The sequence below is a fragment of the Mobula birostris genome, chromosome 24 (assembly GCF_030028105.1).
Source record: "Mobula birostris isolate sMobBir1 chromosome 24, sMobBir1.hap1, whole genome shotgun sequence".
In the NCBI taxonomy this organism is placed as follows: Eukaryota; Metazoa; Chordata; class Chondrichthyes; order Myliobatiformes; family Myliobatidae; genus Mobula; species Mobula birostris.
The window spans coordinates 57494334-57509547 of record NC_092393.1 but is presented as its reverse complement, the minus strand read 5'-3'; the positions used below and the strand labels follow the sequence as shown (position 1 = coordinate 57509547).

General features: G+C 44.0%; 1 protein-coding gene across 3 annotated transcripts in view; it reads left to right on the top strand.

Moving 5' to 3' along the window:
* LOC140187080 (voltage-dependent calcium channel gamma-5 subunit) overlaps nt 1-15214 on the top strand; it is a 43810-nt gene that overhangs the window by 18279 nt on the left and 10317 nt on the right. The gene's annotated exons all lie outside the window — the stretch shown is intronic.

Below are 15214 nucleotides of genomic sequence, written 5' to 3'. Positions count from 1 at the left end.
TCATGGCTAATACATACTGATGAGCTATTGGACTATGGACAGCATCACCAGCGAGCCTCCTTTACTCCATGGAAAACAGACGTAGCCTATTCAGTTTCTCCTTATAACTCAAGCTCTCCAGTCTCATCGCATCTTTGTGATTCTTTTCGGAGCCCTTGATCACATCCGTCCTATAGTATAACTTCTTTTCCCCAACCCTTTCATTGTTCTGTACATACATACATAATGGAACATGGGCTTGCGCAAAAGAGAGGCTAGAAGCGGAGATGACCTGGTAATTTCCAGGGATTTAGCCAACCACAGTAATAAACATGGCCTTTTAATTTATTTAGAGGTACAGTGCGGAACAGGCTGTCCAGCCCAACGAACCATACTACTTAGCAACCTACACTAGCATAATCACAGGACAATTTAAAATGACCAATTAAACTACTAACCCGTACATCTTTGGACTGTGGGAGGAAACCGGAGCACCCAGAGGAACCCCGCGCACACATGGGAGAACAGACAATCTCCTTACAGGCGGCAGCGGAATTGACCTCTGAGCTCCAAAGTCCCACTGTAATAACGTTGCACTAACTGTGGTGCCTTAAAGGTTGCCAGTGATGCAATGCCTTGCGGTTCAATTTTGAAGGAAGTTTATCCTAATCATTGGGTTGTGGCTGTTCCATTAAACATGAGTTAGATCTAACTGGAAGGCCGCAGATCCTTCCAAAAAAGACTTTTTTTTCCACTTCCTTTTTTTAAATACAAAACTACTTACCAAGTTTGAGCCATTGCTTAGTATTGGCCATGCTGTTCCTTTAGTTTAGATCAAATCAAAAGCCAAGTAGGTAAATCAAATGTTAACCCCTGCAGACTCTCACACAAATCTAAAATCTAATGTGTGCTTTAACTTCAATACCAAAAGCAGTGCATTGGAATAACTCAGTGGGTCAGACATCATCTGTGGATGCAAAGGGTGGAAGTGGGTGTTTTGTGCCCAGACCCTGCATGAGGACTTATTCTCGATTCCAACACCTGTAGATTTTTTTCCTCTGTGTGTTTTTGCTTGCAATAAAGAGAATAATGGAGATTTTGTAATGGGGCAAAGCACAGACATCAAGTCCTGTGTATCATTTGTAGTGCTGCATATTCATGACATTTTTCAGAGATCTCTGTGCGTTTTTAAAAAGCAATCTCGGAAGTTTGGATTTTAATTCGCCTCATCACAAGGAAGGGCCATAATGCACATATTTTAGGAATATGAAATAGACCAAGGAAGTCTTTAATGTGGTGGCAAGAGTTTAAATGTTTCAAACCACATGGTATGATGGCTTCTTCCGCTGAGCAGAGATTTTCTTCGTCTCTCCAGAGCGATGGGTGAAACTGCACACCCTGAAGCTGCTGCGTGATTACTTAATGATGTATCTCACTTCACAGCTCGGACCGTCGGCAATGAAAGGACTTGGGAATACCGCCAGCCTCATTAAGCTATTTCAGTATGAAACGGATAGTCCACTGCCGCCTGCTGTTCAAACAACAGCAGGATTCAGTGAAAGGAAACGGCAGCAGATAGATGTAAAGCTGCTCTGATGTGGTGACTCACAACTGACTGGACGGGAGCCAACAATTCTGTACCACAGTTTTACTCTTGGGGGGGGGGGGTCTACCATCTCTTCTGACACACTTCTCTGGAGACTGTAACAATACTGGCATTGTATTTTTTAAAAAGCCAAATTGCTGAGGGAACTCAGCATGTCAGGCAGCATCTGTGGAGGTAAATTCCCCCCTCCATCTGCCTGTCATTCCTCCTCAGCGGAATCCACCTTTGGCTGGCCAGCACTTGTTCTGCACCTCACCTCACCTACTTATACCGTTACTTCCCCCCTCCACTCTTTCAGTCCAGGTGAAGCGTCTTGCCAGAAACATCGACTGTCCCTTTTCCTGCACAGATGCTGCCTGACTTGCCAAGTTCCTTCAGCAGTTTTCTTTTTACTTCAGATTCCAGCATCTACAGTCTCCTGCTTCATTAGCACGTAGCTCCAGGGTTTAAGCGACTCAAGGCCAGCTTCTACCCCACTGTTATAAGACGATTGAAGGGTCCCCTAGTACAATGAAATGGTCTCTTGACAAAATCCTTTTCAATGCAGACCCACCCGATGTCTACCTGCACTGCACTTTCTCTGAAACTGTAACACTTTATTTTATATTCAGTTACTGATTTCTCCCTTGTACTACCCCAATGTACCAGTGTGATGAAATAATCTGAATGTATGACATGCAAAATAAAGTTTTTTCACTGTGTCTCAGTGCATGTAACCGTAATAGGGAACCAGGGATAATCCAGGAGACTACAGACCAGTGAGTCTCATGTCAGTGGAAGGGAAGTTACTGGAGAGAATTCTTGGGGAAAGGATTTATGAGCATTTTGAAAACCCTGGTCTAATTAGGGAGAGCCAACATGGCTTTGCATAAGGAAGTCATGTCTTACCAACCTGATTGAGTTTTTGTTTTTATGAGGTGATGAGGGTAACTAATGAATGTTGTCTACATGGATTTTAGTAAGGTGTTTGACAAGGTCCCTCACGGGAGTCTCATCCAAAATATTAAGATGCATAGGATCAATGGTAAATCAGCCATTTGGATTCAGAATGGTTTGCCTTTAGAAGACAGAGGGTAGCGGTTGACGGGACTTGTTCTAGTTGGAGGTCTGTGATTAGTGGTGCTCTACAGGGATCTGACTGACACCTCTGATGCTTGTGATGTATATAAATGACCTGAATGAAAATGTAGATGGGTGGGTTGGTAAATTTGCAGATGATACGAAGATTGGTGGTGGTATGGATAGTGCAGAAGATTGGCAAATAATACTTAAGGATACATTGTAGATCAGTTGCAGATATGGGTGGAAAAATGGCCTGTGGAGTTTATCCCAGACAAATGTGAAGTAGGACAAATTTAAATAGACAGTACATTGTTAAGGGCAAGACCTTTAACAATGCTAAGGGGCAGAGGGATCTTAGGGTCCAAGTTCATAAGCTTCCTGAAGATGGTTAAGAAAGCATATGGCATGCTCACCATTATTAGTATAGACATTGAGTTCAAAACTCATGAAGTTATGTTGCAGCTTTATAGAATGCTAGCTAGTTGGCATCTGGAGTATTGCATACTGGTTGCCTGATTACAGAAAGGATGTCGAGGCTATGGGGACGGTGGTGAAGAGGATAACCAGGATGCCACCTGGATTAGAGGGCATGTGTTATAATCAGAGGCTGAATAAACTTGGGTTGTTTTCTTTGTAGCAGCAGAGGCTGAGAGGAGATCTGATAGGGGTTGATAAGTTTATGAGAGGCATAGATAGAGTAGACAGACAGTATCTTTTTCCCCAGGGTTGAAATGTCTAATGCCAGAGGGCATACATTGAAGGTGAGAGAGGGTAAGTCCAGAGGAGATGTGAGGGGCAAGTTTTTTAAGCAGAGTCGTGGGCACTTGGAATGCACTGGTGGAATAGAGGTAAAGGCAGATACAGTACTGTGCAAAATCTTAGGCATGTATATATAGCTAGGGTGGCTAAGGCTTTAACAGTGTACTGTAATAATTTTAAGTATTGTACTGCACTGCTGCTGCAAAAAAAATTCATGAGATATGTGAGTGATGATAAACCAGATTCTGATCTGGGTCTGTATTGTGGACTGAGAGTGGGAAGGGGGCAGGGAGAGGGAAATCATGGTTGGGAAAAGAGAAAGGGAGAGGGGAGGGAGCAGGAAGCACCAGAGAGACATTCTGTTATTTTAATGGATGGATTTATTTCTTTTAGAGTAGTGCCCCCCTTAGCACTACATATTGACTTGTTGTCTGCGCTTGTGTGTCGCTCCCTCTTGTTGCAATGTGAATACTCTAGTTAAAGCCGTCTCCCACATGCATGCTTTTACTAAATTGATATGTAGTTGTGCACAGACACAACAAATTGGTGATGAGTATGAACCTGAATGTCAGAGAATATCACAAACTGCATGGACAGTTAAGGGTCAAAACAGAGAGAATTAAACAGAACGAGAAAACTGAAGGACGCATGAGTAATAGTGAAAGACGTGCTGAATTTAAAGTGCAAATGACATGGCAATGGCTTCAGTCAGGAAAGTTGATGAATTTGATAGTGAAGGCTGGGAATTGTACATCGAGAGTGTGGAACTGTATTGTAATGTGAACAACGTGGAAGAGCAAAAGAAAGCCCCTACACTTCTCAGCTTAATGGGTGCAAGGATGTACAGTCTGTTAAGCAACCTAGTAAACCCTTCAAAGCCAGCAAGCAAGACCTTCAACAAAATTGTTACAATTTTACAAAATCACTGGAGCCCTAAACCGCTGGCAATAGCTGACAGATTTAGATTTTACAAAAGGAACCAGTCAAAAGATGAAAGCCTTTCTGAATATATTGCAGACTGCACAAACTTTCCCAGTATAGTGACTTTAGAAATGGACTTCCTGATACATTAAGGAATAGGCTTGTATGTGACATGCATAGTCAAAGCACTCAAACAAGGCTACTGGCAGAAAGAGACCTAACCTGAGAATGGGCATTGACCATTCCAGTATCATTAGAAACTGCAGCAAAGGGTGCAGCAGAACTACTGAAAGGGAGGTTAGAATGTGAAATGCCCAAAATGTTGCTGAATGGTACAAAAAGCCAAAAATGTGATTGATGTGGCAAATCCTCCCATGATGCAACACACATCAAAGTTGCTGGTGAACGCAGCAGGCCAGGCAGCATCTCTAGGAAGAGGTACAGTCGACATTTCAGGCCGAGACCCTTCATCAGGACCCTGTGTCCTGACAAAGGGTCTCGGCCCGAAACGTTGACTGTACCTCTTCCTAGAGATGCTGCCTGGCCTGCTGCGTTCACCAGCAACTTTGATGTGTGTTGCTTGAATTTCCAGCATCTGCAGAATTCCTGTTGTCCTCCCATGATGCAAATGACTGTTGGTTCAGGGAAGAAGTCTGCAGAAAGTGTTACAGACAAGATCACATGTGTGCAAGGCAGACAGAAAGGACCCAAGTGAAAAGTCTCAAACACAAAACTAAGCAAATGCATAAAGTTAATGAATGATAAACAGACTCAGATAAACAGAGTCTGACAAAGGTGAACTGTCATGCTTAGAACTGCATTGTATAACTGAAGCAGATCACAAAATCATATGGATCACAATGGATGTGTCTAGTGTAAAACTGAAAATGGAGCTGGATACAGGGTCAGCTTTGTCCATAATTCCAGCAGCTGACTACAGCAGGCTGTTTTCTAAGATACCACTGGTACCTCAGTGATACTAAAGACTTACTCAGGTGAAGGTGTCTCCCAAAGGCAAACTGAAAGTAATTGTGATGTATGGAGGCCCAACACAGCAGTTAAAGGTTTATGTATTGAAAAATGGAGGGCCAGCACTTTTTGGACGTGAATGGTTGAGAAAAATCCAACTAGACCGGCACTCAATCAAAGCTCTCAGTGTGGCATCAAAAGGCAACTGCAGCCCAAATGGTAGCACTAACCAGAGACTGGCACAGCTGCCTAATGCTAATGAGAAAGTGTTTGAGAAGGGCATTGGTAAACTGAAAGGCATAAAGGCCAGAAATGAACTGTATGGAACAGCAACACCAAGATTCCATAAAGCACGTCCAGTGCCTCACACATTATGTCCTAAGGTGGACGCTGAACTGCAGAGCTTGGAGACATCTGGTTGAGTGGAGCGATTGGGCCATGCCCATTGTCCCGGTGATCAGGAAAGGAAAAGCTGGAGCCATTTGCCTATGTGGGGATTTCAAGGTGAGCATCAACCCAGTGCTGCATACTGTGCAGTATCTCCTGCCATGAATAGAAGACATTTTTGAATCTTTGGCAGGCAGGGAGAGATTTTCAAAGTCTGACTTGTCACAAGCCTATCTGCAAATGGGGATTGAGGAGTCAAGCAGGAAGTTCCTCACAATCAACACTCACAAGGGATTGTTCCAGTATAATCATCTCATCTTTGCAGCACATCAGCTCCAGCAACTTGGTGAAAAGCAATGGACCAAGTGCTCCAAAGTATCCCAGGAACACAATGTTACCTTGATGACATTGTGACTGGCAAAAATGATTAAGAGCACCTCCAGAACCTTGATAAAGTGAGTATGGTCTGCAAAGAGAGAGAAATGTGAGCTTTTCAAGAATGAAGTCTCATATTGTGGACATGTTATTAACAGTTATGGCTTACATAAGTCACAAAAGAAGACTGAAGCAGTGCTTCAGATACCCAAACCAAAAATGTATCACAACTTGGGCCTTGTAAACTACTACCACCAGTTTCTCCCAAACATTGTTACAGTGCTGCATCTATTGAATGCACTGTTATAGACAGGAGCAAAGTGTGAATGGTCAGAAAGATGTGAAAAAGCATTCAGGGAAACAAAGAGACTAATAACATCAAATGAGCTGCTCACCCATTATGACCCATCCCTGCCCATCAGACTAGTGTGTGATGCATCCCCTTATGGCATTGGAGCCATTTTGTCACAAATTATGAAAGATGGATCTGAACACTCAATTGAATTTGCTTCAAGATCACTGATAAGCGCAGAACGCATCTAGGCACAGATTGACCAAGAGGCCTAAGTCTAGTATGAGGAATAAAGTTTCACCACTACCTCTACAGACAAAAGTTTACGCTGTTGTGGATCACTAGCCCCTTGTGTCCATTTTCAATCCCAGCAAAGGAATTCCAGTGATGACTGCTACCCGGTTACAACACTGGGTGCTATTCCTAGGAGTTCTAGAGTACCAAACAACACAGCAATGCTGATGCTTGTCACATCTTCCACTATTGGCAACTGAAGAAGAGAAGTCTTCATACTGTGACCCAGCAGAAGTGTTCCACACAGCACTGGTGGACCAGTTGCCAGTAACAAATTCTGAAATACAAAGAGAAACAAGGGATGACTCAACATTGTCAAAAGTCTATCAAATGTCTATGCAAGGATGGCCAGCTCACAGTAACACTATGTTTCCAGATTTCTCAGTGAGATGAGACCAACTGTTGGTATGTCAAAGAATGTTGATGTGTGGATTTCGTTTTGTGGTTCCCTCTAAACTATGCACCAGGGTGTTAGAAAATCTGCGTGAAGGACCCGTGGGTACAGTACAGTGAAGATAAAGGGTCTCACTTGGAGCTATGTGTGGTGGGTGGGAATAGATAAACAGATTGTAGACTTGGTCAAAAGCTGTTTGGGATGGCAAAAAGTTCAAAATGCACCCCTGCACGCATTGTTACGGTCATGAGAGTAGCCATGTCGCCATGGCTGGGCCATTCATGGACTTCATGCTCCTGATTGCTGTGGATGCTCATTCAAAGTGACTGGAGGTTATACCAGTGAAGTCAACCACCTCAGCAAAGATTGTCTCCGCTCTCAGGACCACCTTCAGTAGAAATAGCTTACCAGAACAAATAGTGAGTGACAATGGACCATAATAAATGTCAGAAGAATTGCAACTGTTCATGAAGAAAAATGGCATTATTCATTTCAAGTCTCCCAGCAACAAATGGGTTAGCTGAAAGGTTTATCCAAACCTTCAAGAATTCCATTAAAATGGTGGACAAGGAGGACATTTCTCTACAGCACAAGGTGGACAACTTCCTTTTTGTGTATCGGAACTCTATTCATGCAACAACAAATCAAACACCTGCAGTGCTGTTCATGAGCAGGAATCTGAGATCTCGAGTAGACCTCCTGAGACCAGACCTCTGGAGAGAAATGCAGAATAAGCAGTTCTGCCAGTTGCCAAGTGAAGCAGCACGGAGCTTTGAGATTGGACTGGAAGTCCAAGCAGACAAGTGGACACCCGGAAGGATTGCTACAAGAACTGGACGACTGATGTACACAGTGGATGTTGGAGACGTCATGTGGACCAGATACTGGATGCTAAACTGAAGAACACACCTGAGTTGATTGCATCCAACAAAATGGACACATTACAGTCACCAGACTTACCACTTAGTGATGATGTCACTGACAGCAGCGTAACATTGGAAACCAAGAATGTTATCACTGACAAGGCACCTACCAAACCCGATGACACTCAACAGGGCCAGAGATGCTATCCTGAAAGAAACAGCGCCACCCAAAAGACTGAATCTTTAGAACTGTGAAGTTAGTTATGGACTGTTATTGTCAAAGCATTGTTCTCTCTCTTGCCCTGCAATGTGAATACTCCAGTTAAAGCCATCTCCACTTTGAGAATTACAGTACTGTGCAAAAGTCTTAGGCACCCAAGACTTTTGCACACTCCTGTACATTAGAGACTTTTAACACAGGCATGTGAATGTGAGGAAACTGGGTGGATATGGACATTGTGTCGGCAGAGGGGATTAGTTTAGGTGGCCATTTGATTGCGAATTTAATTGATTCAGCACAACATTGTGGGCTGAACGGTCTTCCTGTGATGTACTGTTCTATGTCTTAATAAGTCAAAATACCAATTTTAAAAAGTAAAAGAGACAGTATTGTGCCGTCCGTTGATGAAATTCAGGTTTAAGTAAATTAAGTACACCCCTCCGCTCCAGGAGCATATGGTGAGGAAGTCTCAGTTTAATGTCAGGTCCAATAGACATCACAGTGTTGTCAACCTAGGTAATGATTTGTACTTCCTGCGCCTATAACCTACTGACATACTGTAGAAATGAGATTACGTCACAATGAGCCATGGCTGGCATAACTTTATAAAACCTACAAATACTTTAATGCCATTATATTTCTTTCTAATTTTATTTCTTTTGGGGGTGGGGTGGGGAGTCAGGTATGGGACATGTCTCGTTTAGCTTGTGAACTCGCTTACTTAAAACCACAAGACATAGGAGCAGAAATTAGGCCACCTGGCCCATTGAGTCCAATCATGGCTGATCCTTTTTATCCCCTCCTCAGCCCCACTCCCTGGCCTTCTCCCCATAACCTTTGATGCCGTGTCCAATCAAGAACCTATCAAGCTCTGCTTTAAATACACCCAACAATCTGAACTCCACAGCTGCCTGTGGTAATAAATTCCATGATTTCACCACACTCTGGGTAGAGAGGTTTCTCTGCATCTCTGTTTTAAATGGACAGCCCTCTAGTCCTAGACTCCCCCACCATGGGAAATATCCTTATCACATCTAATCTGTCTAAGCCTTTCAACATTCAAAAGGTTTCAATGAGATCACCCCCTCATCCTTCCAAAGACCAGCAAGTACAGACCCAGAGCCATCAAATGTTCCTCGTGTGATAATCCTCACATTCCCAGAATCATCCTTGTAAACCTCCTCTGAACCCTCTCCAATGCCAGCACATCTTTTCATAGATGAGGAGCCCAAAACTGTTCACAGTACTCAAGGTGAGGCCTCACTAGTGCCTTATAAAGCCTCAGCAACACATCCCTGCCCTTGTATTCTAGACCTCTTGAAATGACTGCTAACACCAACTCAACTGCAAGTTAACCTTCAGGGTGTTCTGCACAAGGACTCCCAAGTCCCCCTGGATTTCTAATTTTTGGATTTTCTCCCCACTTAGAAAATAGTCTGCACATTTATTTCTACTACCAAGGTGCATGACCATCTTGTAGGCATTCAACTGACTCACTCTCTTGAGATCCATTACCATCCTGATTTTTTCCAGTCGACCTGCATGTTGAAATCTCCAACGACTATCATAGCATTGCCCTTCTGACACACTTTTTCTATTTCCTGTTGTAATCTGTGGCCCACACACCAGCTACTGTTGGGAGGCCTGTATATAACCTCCATCAGGGTCCTTTCACCCTTGCAGTTTCTTAACTCAACCCACAAGGATTCAACATCTTCCAATCCTATGTCACATCTTTCTACTGATTTGATGCCATTCTTTACCAGCGGAGTCACACCACCCCCTCTGCCTACTTTCCTATCCCTCCAAAACAACATGTAACCTTGGATATTCAGCTCCCAACCACAACCATCCTTCAGCCACGATTCAGTGATGGCCACCACATCATACCTGACAATCTGTAATTGGTGCAACAAGATCACCCACCTTATTTCTTACTCTCTGCACATTGGGATATAACACTTTGAGTACTGTATTTGCTACCCTTTTTGATTCTGCATCCCTAATACATCAACACGCACCCTGCTGGCTGCAATTTTGTCCTATAATCTGCCTGCCCTTCCTGACAGTCTGACTGCGCACAATCTTTGCTTTTTTAGCATCTGTCCTGTGCTGAGTCTCTTCACTCTGGTTCCCATCCCCCTGCCAAATTAGTTTAAACCCTCCCCAACAGCTCTAACAAACCTGCCCGCGAGAATATTGGACCCCTCGGATTCAAGTGCAAGCCATCAGTATTGAACAGGTCATACCTCCCCCGGAAAAGATCCCAATAATCCAAGAACCTGAACCCCTGCCCCCTACTCCAGCTTCTGAGCCATGCATTAATTTGCCAGATCATCCTGTTTCTACCCTCACTGGCATGTGGCACAAACAGCAATCCAGAAATTACTCCCTGGATGGTCCTGCTTCTCAGCTTTCTACCTAGCTCTCTAAATTCTCTTTTCATGACCTCTTTGCTTTTCCTTCTGATATCATTGGTACCAATAGGTACCAAGACATCTGACTGCTTCCCTCTCCCTCTCCAAAATACTGTGGATGTGATCTGAGACATCCCTGATCCTGGCACCTGAGAGGCAGCATACCAGTTGTTCATGTCCATAGAATCTCCTGTCTTTTCCCCTCACTATCGAATCCCCTATCATTACCACTCCTCTCTTCTCCCTCTTTCCCTTCTGCACCACGGACATATACTCAATGCCAGTAACCCGGTCTCCTTGAATTTCCCTGGGAGGTCATCCCCCACAAAAGTACCCAAAGCAGTAAATTTATTATTGAGAGGAATGGCCACAGGAATGCTCTGTGCTAACTGCCTTTTCACATTTTCATTTCAGCCTCCCAGGTATGATGTACCCAACAGAGCAGTCTTTAACAAGTTCAAGATTAAATCCTGTTACTATCTAAACATGGGGAATAATTCATACAGACATCAGAAAGTGATGCTGACTTATGATGTATAAAACTCCTATGAGATTTGGGAAAAGTTTTCTGATAGGGTGGGAAAGTTGGAGGTGCCAACTCTGCATAGAACCATAGGACACTACAGCACAGAAAACAGGCCATTCGGCCTCTCTAGTCTGTGCCAAAACATTATTCCGCTAGTCCCATTGATCTGCATCCAGTCCATAACCTTCCAGACCTCTCCCATTCATGTACCTATCCAATTTATTCTTAAAACTTAAGAGTGAGCCCGCATTTACCACGTCAGATGGCAGCTCGTTCCACACTCCCACCACCCTCTTGAGTGAAGAAGTTCCACCTAATGTTCCCCGTAAACCTTTTCCCTTCATCCTAAAGCCATGTCCTCTTGTATTTATCTCTCCTAATCTAAGTGGAAAGAGCGTATTCACATTTACTCTGTCTGTACCCCTCATAATTTTGTAAACCTCTATCAAATCTCCCCTCATTCTGCTACGCTCCAAGGAATAAAGTCCTGACCTGTTAACGCTTTCCCTGTAACTCAGCTCCTGAAGACCTGGTAACATCCTAGTAAATCTTCTCTGCACTCTTTCAATCTTACTGATATCCTTCCTATAGTTAAGTGACCAGAACTATACACAATACTCCAAATTTGGCCTCACCAATGTCTCATACAACCTCCCCATAACATCCCAACTCCCATACTCAATACTTTGATTTATGAATGCCAGGATGCCAAAGGCCTTCTTTACAGCCCTGTCTACCCGCGATGCCATTTTCAGGGAATTATGTATCTGAACTCCCAGATCTCTTTGTTCCTCTGCACTCCTCAGTGCCCTACCATTTACTGTGTATGTCCTACCTTGATTTGTCCTTCCAAAATGCAACACCTCACACTTGTCTGCATTAAATTCCATCTGCCATTTTCTGGCCTATTTTTCCAGTTGGTCCAGATCTCTCTGCAAGATTTGAAAGCCTTCCTCACTGACCACAATGCCTCCAATCTTAGTGTCATCAGCAAACTTGCTGATCCAATTTACCACATTATTATCTAGATCATTGATATAGACAACAAACAATGGGCCCAGCACAGATCCTTGAGGCACACCACTAGTCACAGGCCTCCAGTCTGATAAGCAATCATCCACTACCACTCTCTGTCTTCTCCCACACAGCCAATTTCGAATCCAGTTTACAACCTCTCCATGGATACCTAGTGTCTGAACCTTCTGAACTAACCTCCCATGTGGGACCTTGTCAAAGGCCTTACTAAAGTCCATGTAGACAACATCCACAGCCTTTCCTTCATCTGCTTTCTTGGTAACCTCCTCAAAAAACTCTACAAGATTCGTTAAACACGATCTACCATGCACAAAGCCATGCTGACTATCCTTAATCAGCCCTTGGCTGTCCAAATATTTGTATATCCGATCTCTCAGAACACCTTCCAATAATTTACCTACTACTGATGTCAGGCTCCCAGGCCTGTAATTACCTGGTTTACTTTTGGAGCCTTTTTTAAACAACGGAACAACATGAGCTACCCTCCAATCCTCCGGCACCATACCCGTGGCTAAGGACATTTTAAATATTTCTGCCAGGGCCCCTGCAATTTCTACACTAGCCTCTCTCAAGGTCTGAGGAAATAACATGTCAGGCCCGGGAGATTTATCTACCTTTATTCGCTGTAAGGCAGCAAGCATCTCCTCCTCTTTAATCTCTGTATGTTTCATGACACTGCTGCTTGTTTCCCTTCCTTCCATATACGCTACACGCCTAAAAGTTGCTGGTGAATGCAGCAGGCCAGGCAGCATCTATAGGAAGAGGTGCAGTCAACATTTCGGGCCGAGTCCCTTCGTCAAGACTAACTGAAAGAAGAGATAGTAAGAAGTCTCTTACTCTCTTCTCTTACTCTAATCTCTTACTATCTCTTCTTTCAGTTAGTCCTGACGAAGGGTCTCGGCCCGAAACGTCGACTGTACCTCTTCCTATAGATGCTGCCTGGCCTGCTGCGTTCACCAGCAATTTTTATGTGTGTTGCTTGAAATTCCAGCATCTGCAGATTTCCTCGTGTTTGCATTCCATATATGCTATGCCAGTTTCCTGAGTAAATACTGATACAAAAAAATTGTTTAAGATCTCCCCCATCTCGTGAGGCTCCACACATAGACGACCACTTTGATCTTCTAGGGGACCAATTTTGTCCCTTACTATCCTTTTACTCTTAATATACTTGTAGAAACCCTTTGGGTTTACCTTCACATTATCTGCCAAAGCAACCTCATGTCTTCTTTTTGCCTTCTTGATTTCCTTCTTTAGTATTTTCTTACATTTTCTATACTCTTCAAGTACCTCATTTGTTCCTTGTTGTCTATACCTGCTATACACCTCTCTCTTTTTCTTAACCAGATCGCCAATATCCCTTGCAAACCAAGGTTCCCTATGCCTGTTAATTTTGCCTTTAGTACTGGCAGGAACATGCAAACTCTGCACTCTCAAAATTTCGCCTTTGAATACTTTCCACATACTGAATACATCCTTGCCAGAAAACAACTTATCCCAATCCACTCTTCCTAGATCCTTTCTCATTTCCTCAAAATTGGCCCTTCTCCAATTTAGAACATTAACTCGAGGACCAGACCTATCCTTATCCATAATTAACTTGAAACTAATGACATTATGGTCACTGGACCCAAAATGTTCGCCTACACATACTTCTGTCACCTGACCTGTCTGGTTCCCTGATAGGAGATCAAGTATTGCATCCTCTCTCATTGGTACCTCTATATATTGATTTAGAGAACTTTGCTGAACACATTTGACAAACTCCACGCCATCTAACCCTTTCACAATGTGGGAGTCCCAGTCAATATGTGGAAAGTTAAAATCTCCTACTATTACAACTTTCTGTTTCTTACATCGGTCTGCTATCTCTCTATAGATTTGCTCCTCCAATTCTCTCTGACTATTGGGCAGTCTATAATACAACCCTATTAGTGTGGTCACACCTTTCCCGTTCCTCAGCTCCACCCACATGGCCTCCGTAGACAAGCCCTCCGGGCTGTCCCGTCTTTGCATAGCTGTGATATTTTCCCAGACTATTAATGCCACTCCTCCCCCTTTCATCCCTTCCCCTCTGTCACATCTGAAACAACGGAACCCCGGAACAGTAAGCTGCCAGTCCTGCCCCTCCTGCAACCAAGTCTCACTAATAGTAATAATGTCGTAATCCCACATGTCAGTCCATGCCCTAAACTCATCTGCCTTACCTACAATACTCCTTGCATTGAAATAGATGCACCTGAGAACATTTCTATCATGTACAAACCTTTGATTACTGTCTATACATACAGTCTTTGCATGACCTTTATCCTCCTCCACCTCACTATCTGCTCTAACACTCTGGTTCCCCTCCTCCTGCAATCTAGTTTAAACCTCTCTGAGCAGAACTAGCAAACCTACCTGCAAGGGTGTTAGTCCCCCTCCAGTTCAGGTGCAAACCATCTCGTCGGAACAGGTCCCACCTTCCCTGGAACAAAGCCCAATTGTCTAGAAGCATGAAGCTCTCCCTCCTGCACCATCTCCTTAGCCACGTATTTAGCTGCATTATCTTCCTATTTCTAGCCTCACTAGCACGTGGCACGGGTAGCAATCCTGAGATTGCAACCCTGGAGGTCCTGTCCTTCAATTTTGCACCTAACTCCCTATACTCTCTTTGCAGGACCTCCTCCTCCCTTCTATCCATGTCATTGGTCCCTACATGGATCACGACATCTGGCTGCTCACCCTCCCTCCTGAGAATACCGAGAACTCGATCCGAGATATCGCGGATCCTGGCAACAGGGAGACAACAGACCATCCGGGATTCTCGATCTCTCCCACAGAACCTCTTATCTGTCCCCCTAACTATCGAATCCCCTATCACTACTGCTCTCCTCTTTTCCCTCCATCCTTTCTGAGATGAGGGCCCAGTCTTGGTGCCAGAGACGTGACCACCACAACTTGTCCCTGGCAGGTCGTCCCCACCAATATTATCCAAAACGGTATACCTATTATTGATGGGAACGGCCACAGGGGAGCTCTGCTCATTCTGTCTACTCCCCTTCCCTCTCCTGATAGTCACCCAGCTTTCTGCCTCCTGACTTCTAGGGGTGACTATCTCCCTGAAACTCCTGTC